The sequence below is a fragment of the Myotis lucifugus genome, unplaced genomic scaffold (genome assembly GCF_000147115.1).
Source record: "Myotis lucifugus unplaced genomic scaffold, Myoluc2.0 scaffold_10016, whole genome shotgun sequence".
Classification (NCBI taxonomy): Eukaryota; Metazoa; Chordata; class Mammalia; order Chiroptera; family Vespertilionidae; genus Myotis; species Myotis lucifugus.
In genome coordinates, this window is record NW_005881064.1 from 1 (window position 1) to 5,992 (window position 5,992).

General features: G+C 45.3%; 1 pseudogene; it reads right to left on the reverse strand.

The window, feature by feature from the left end:
- Window positions 1-2,807: 2,807 nt before the first annotated feature.
- On the reverse strand, window positions 2,808-3,199 carry LOC102426913 (annotated as a pseudogene).
- Window positions 3,200-5,992: the final 2,793 nt, after the last annotated feature.

The following is a 5,992-nucleotide window of genomic DNA, read 5'->3' on the forward strand; positions in this document are numbered from 1 at the left end:
CCTGACCCTGACCAGGAATCGAACGGTGACCTCCTGGCTCATAGGTTGACACTCAACCACTGAGCCACACTGGCAGGGCTCATCATTGATGTTTCTATCTCTTTCTTCCTCTCCCCTCTTCTCTGAAATCAATAAAAATATATTTATAAAAAAATTACATATATATATATATATATATATATATATATATATATAATAATAAAAGCACAATATGCTAATTAGACCAGCCAGCCGGACGACCTTCTGGACGAAGCCAGGGCTGCGAGGGCTGAGACCCTTGCACGAATTTCGTGCATTGGGCCTCTAGTGTGTGTGTGTGTGTGTGTGTATATAGATATATAGATATATAGATATAGGTATATAGCCCAGCTGGCGTGGCTTAGTGGTTGAGTGTTGACCTCACTAAAAATGTTTTTATTATTTATTTATTTTTTAAAATACTGATTTCAGAGAGGAAGGGAGCGGGAGAGAGAGATAAAAACATCAATGATGAAAGGGAATTATTGACCAGCTGCCTCCTACATGCCCCCTATTGGAGATGAATCCCACAACCCAGGCATGTGTCCTGACTGGGAATTGAACTGTGACTTCCTGGTTCATAAGTTGATGCTCAATCACTGAGCCACATCGGCCGCATAAGGAATCTAACTTTTTTTTTTCTAAGATTTTTTTTTTAAGGGACATGGAAGCATTACAACACATTCCTTTTTAAAATTAGAATTTAAAATTTATTTGAATAGGTTATTCAAATACATGGGACAGAATTCAAAAGGTACAAAAAGGCAGACAACTCCAGGTCGCCCTGCCCGGGCTCTTCACGGGCAGAAGGTCGGAATGCCTGGCGTTTGCAGTTTCCTGGATTCTGTCCAGCTGCCCTCTTTGAGGCTGTCCTAATTGACACCGGGCCACAAGGGATTTGAAGATGTTCCTCCATAGCTGCACCAGCTCAGAGCTTTATCAGCCCCTTTCATCTTCCCTGGTCTGGGAAGTGGAATCCTATAGCCTGGTAGCTTGAATTTGCATTTCTCAGGTTCTCAGCGAGGCTGTGTGAATATGTCACATGCTCAGTAGCAGTCTCTATCCCCCCTCTTCCCACCTGATCGTCAGTGGTTCTCAACTAGAGACAGTGTGTGTGTGTGTGTGTGTGTGTGTGTGTGTGTGTGTGTGTATTTTAATGGCTTTACTGAATTGACATGTAATTCTCAGACCATGCTATTCGCCAATGGAGAGAGTTTTGGTTGTCACATCTCGGGGAGCTACTGGCACCTAGTGGGTAGAGGCCAAGGATGCTGCTAAACCCCAACACCCAGGCACAGGACACCCCCACAACACAACAAAGAATGATCCAGCCCAAGTCAGTAGCAGGGAGGTTGAGAAACGCTGGTCCACAGCCTGGGCCCATTTCTCGTCCTTTCTTGCAAGGAGCTCACAGTTGAGCTGCAGAAACAGGAAGAGCCTCACAGAAAAAGGACCATCTCGATCACTTCTGGACCACGAATGACCCCAAGACAGACACTGGGTGCCTCATATTTGTCAGTGACTTCAATTAACCATTTTATTTTTGTTTATTTTTTAAAATTTAATGTTGAAAGTGTTACAATGTCCCATTTCCCCCCTTATTAGCCCCCACCCATTCCCACCTCCTCCACCAGTCTTCACCGCACTATTGTCTATGTCCATGGGTTATGCATATATGAGTATAAGTTCCTGGGTTAATCTCTTCCCTCACCCCCCCCCCCCCTTCCTTCTGAAATACGTCAGTCTGTTGCATGCTTCAATGTCTCTGGATCTATATTGTTTGCCAGTCTATTTTGTTCATTAGATTCCACATATGAGTGAGATCATGTGATACTTGTCTTTCTGACTGGCTTATTTCATTTAGTATGATACTCTCCAGGTTCCTCCATGCTGTTGTTGCAGAGGGTAAGAGATCCTTCTTTTTTTTTCTTTTTTTTTTAAAAATATATTTTATGATTTTACAGAGAGGAGGGGAGAGGGGATAGAGTTAGAAACATCGATGAGAGAGAAACATCTATCAGCTGCCTCCTGCACACCTCCTACTGGGGATGTGCCCGCAACCAAGGTACATGCCCTTGACCGGAATTGAACCTGGGACCTTTCAGTCCACAGGCCGACGCTCTATCCACTGAGCCAAACCGGTTAGGGCAGAGATCCTTCTTTTTTACAGCTGCAGAGTATGTCATTGTGTAAATGTACCACAGTTTTTTATCCACTCATCTGCTGATGGGCACTTGGGCTGCTTCAATCACTTTGGGTTTCTTTTATTTTTTAAGTATATTTTTATTGGTTTCAGAGAGGAAGGGAGAGGGAGAGAGAGATAGAAACATCAATGATGAGAATCATTGACCAGCTTCCTCCTGCATGCCCTCCACTGGGGATCAAGCCTGAAACCTGGGCATGTGCTCTGATCGGGAATTGAACCATGACCTCCTAGTTCATAGGTCACGCTCAACCACTGAGCCGTACTGGCCAGGCCAATCACTTTATTTTTTATTTATTTTTAAAATACATTTTTCTTGATTTCAGAGAGGAAGGAAGAGGGAGAGATAGAAACATCAATGATGAGAGAGAATCATTGACTGGCTGCCTCCTACACGCCCCCCCACTGGGGATTGAGCCCACAGTCCAGGCATGTGTCCTTGACCAGAATCGATCCTGGGACCCTTCAGTCCGCAGGCCGACACTCTATCCACTGAGCCAAATTGGCTAGGGCCACTTTATTTTATTTTATTTTTTTTATACTAAGTTATGTTATTTGTATGCTGTTGCCAGTGTATATAAAATAATTATCCTTGTGAAATAGAAACTCATGAACATTCATAGAAGTAGATGCTAAGGACTGACAAAAGCAGAAGTTTGAATAGTATGGCACATGTTACAGGGATAAGATTTTTGTACAGGCTTCAAATTCAGCTCTCTGAATCTTCATTGGTTCATGAAAAGTGGTTTAGAACACCTTCAAAGATTCATTTCCCTACCAAAAGGAACAAACTTTCTGGGGTCTGAAGGGATTGGTTCTTGAAGATACTCCCGTCAGCAGCGGGTCACGTTGAGCATTCTGCAGACAGAATTTTTCAAATCGGCAGCTGCCTGGCAAACCTTCACTCGGTTGAGCCAGGCCTCCAGCCTGAGCGGTTGAACAACTTTCTCCATAGCGGCGACGCTGAAGGAACCAGACCTGAGGCACAGGAGAGCTGTGTGTGAGGACGGGTAGGGGTGTGAAGGCAGGAGGATGTGGGGGAGCCAGTGAGGAGTTGACGTCAGTAGTCCAGGCAGGAAGTGGTGGAAGTGATGGTGGTGGGTCCCCAGTTAATGAGATCTTTAGGGAGGAGGGGACTGAGCCACAGAGAGTGGAGCAGCTGCCTGAACCAAATGTAGGCGCCCCTCTTCCTCCTCCAACCCCCAAAGCCAGCGTTTCCCCATATGCAATCCACGTCATAGCAGGGGTGCTGGCTATGTTGCAGGAGAAATGCTAAACATGGTACATTTATTAGGTCATTCAGTCCCCATGACAACCCTGGGAGGTCGGTCCTTTTATCATTCCTGTTTTACAGGTGGGGAAACCAAGGCACAGAGCAGTTAAGCAGTTCACCCCAGGTCAGACAACAACACGAATAACAACTGTAACTTTTATGGAGAACCTGGTGTATATCAGGCTCCGTCCTGCAAAGCCTGTTGAATCCTGGTAAACAGAGGTGGCAATTGGTGCTAGTTCTCCATACGATGAAGAGGAAAGTGCCCCTTGCTTGAGGTCACCCAGCTAAACAGGCCTGGGAGCTTCATCTCCACTCCTTTCCTGGGACCAGAGCCTGGTCCCTGTGCCACTCAGTGTTCCAGGAGCTGAGGACACGGGGGAGGAGGGGAAGCAGGGCTATGGGGACGGAGCCGTCTTGCAGGGGAGAAGGACCATAGCAGAACAATAAATATACAAGATGTCTAGGAGGGGTCTGTGCTGCAGAGAATGATGAAGCTGATAGAGGGATGAGGGGCAGATAAAACTTTAAGATCAGGTGGTCAGGGAAGGGGAAAAGGAGATAGAGCAGAGGGAACCCCAATGCCCAGGCCTGAGAAGGGATTGCAGGTGTATTCAAGGACCAGCAAAGAGGCCAGAGTGGCTGGGGTTGGATGGTGTGCCAGGAGGGGGTCCAGAACATGGGGGCTTTGAGGGCCGTGATGAGGACCTTGGCCTTGAATTAAGCCACCGGAAGGCTCTGAGTAGAGGGGAGATGTTATTTGACTCTGGTCCCTCTGGCTATGTGTGAGGACAGGGATAGGGGTGTGAAGGCGGAAAGGTGTGGGGGGAGCCAGTGAGGAGTTGACTTCAACAGTCCAGACAGGAAGTGGTGGAAGTGATGGTGGTTGGACCAAGATGTTGACAGTTGAGAGACTAAGAAGTGGTAGTCTTTGAATATATATATATATATATATATATATATATATATATATATATATAAATTTTTTCTCCTCAGCTTTTCTTTCTTTAAATTTTTATTTTTTTATTTTAAAATATATTTTTATTGATTTCAGAGAGGAAGGGAGAGGGGAAGAGAGAGAGAAACATCAATGATGAGAGAGAATCATTGATCGGCTGCCTCCTGCACTCCCCCTACTGGGGATCGAGCCCACAAACCAGGCATGTGCCCTTGATCAGAATCGAACCTGGGACCCTTCAGTTTGCAGGCTAACACTCTATCCACTGAGCCAAACTGGCTAGGGCTACTTATTGATTTTAGAGAGAGGAAGAGAGAGAGAGAAGCATTGATTGGTTATTCCACTTATTTATGCATTCATTGGTTGCTTCTTGTACGTGCTCTAACCAGGGATCGAACCTGAAACCGTGTCGTATCGGGACAACGCTCTAACCAACTGAGCTACCTGGCCAGGGCTTTCCCTCAGCTTTTCTTTTATAACCTTGATATTTTTGAAGAATCCAGGCTAATTTTTTATTTTTTTAAGAAAAAGCTTTAACTGTGAGGTCGAATGGCAAGGAGACAGGTGGCAGAGCTCAAATCTGTCTCTCAGGCCCAGCCAATGTGGTTCAGTGGTTGAGCGTTGACCTATGAACCAGGAGGTCATGGTTCAATTCCCAGTCAGGGCACATGCCCTGGTTGCAGGCTCCATCCGCAGTAGGGAGTGTGCAGGAGGCAGCCGGTCATTGATTCTCTCTCATCGATGTTTCTATCTCTCCCTCTCCCTTCCTCTCGGTAATCAATAAAAAAATATTTTTTAAAAATTAAAATTGTTAAAAAAAATCTGTCTCCCAGGCTAATTTTTTGGTATAATGCTCTTCAAGTTGATTAGATTGATTAGACACAATTGTCCCTCATGATTAGATTCAGGTAATCCACACACCTGTGTCCTGTCCTTCTTAATACATCACATCAGGAGGTACATGGTGTCTGTCTGTCTCATTACTGCACATATTAGCTTTGATGCCTAAGTGCTGGTGTCCACCAGGTTTCTCCACCATAAAATTACTCTTTACAATGAATATCTTGTGAGGAGGCACTTTAAGACTGTGTAGATATCCTGGACCTCATCGATGTTCCTCCACAGGTTTTAGCATCTATTGATTTTAGCTGCTGTTCTAAGATAAGAAGGAAGTTTCCTTCTCCTTTGTTTGTTTTTAATTAGCATGGACTCATGGATTTCTGTTTCATTCAATGGTTATAATCTGCAACTGTCATATTTAAATGTTCAAATCATTCCAGATTTGTCCAATGGGAGCCCTTCCAGGCTGGCGTCTGCGGGGTGGGATTTATTCGGAAGGTAGCATTTCCTGGTGGATTGGATGGGCCATGTGTGAGAGAGGAGAGGAGACAGGGGTCTTTCAGCACATGTTTATGGCCAGGAACTGGGAGTAAAGCTGTGATAACATCAGGCAGAAGTCCCCACTCTGTGAACCTCATGAGTGGTGGCAGTTCCTGGGAATAGGGGACTGGTGGAGGGATGGTGCAGCTTTTAGGAGGGG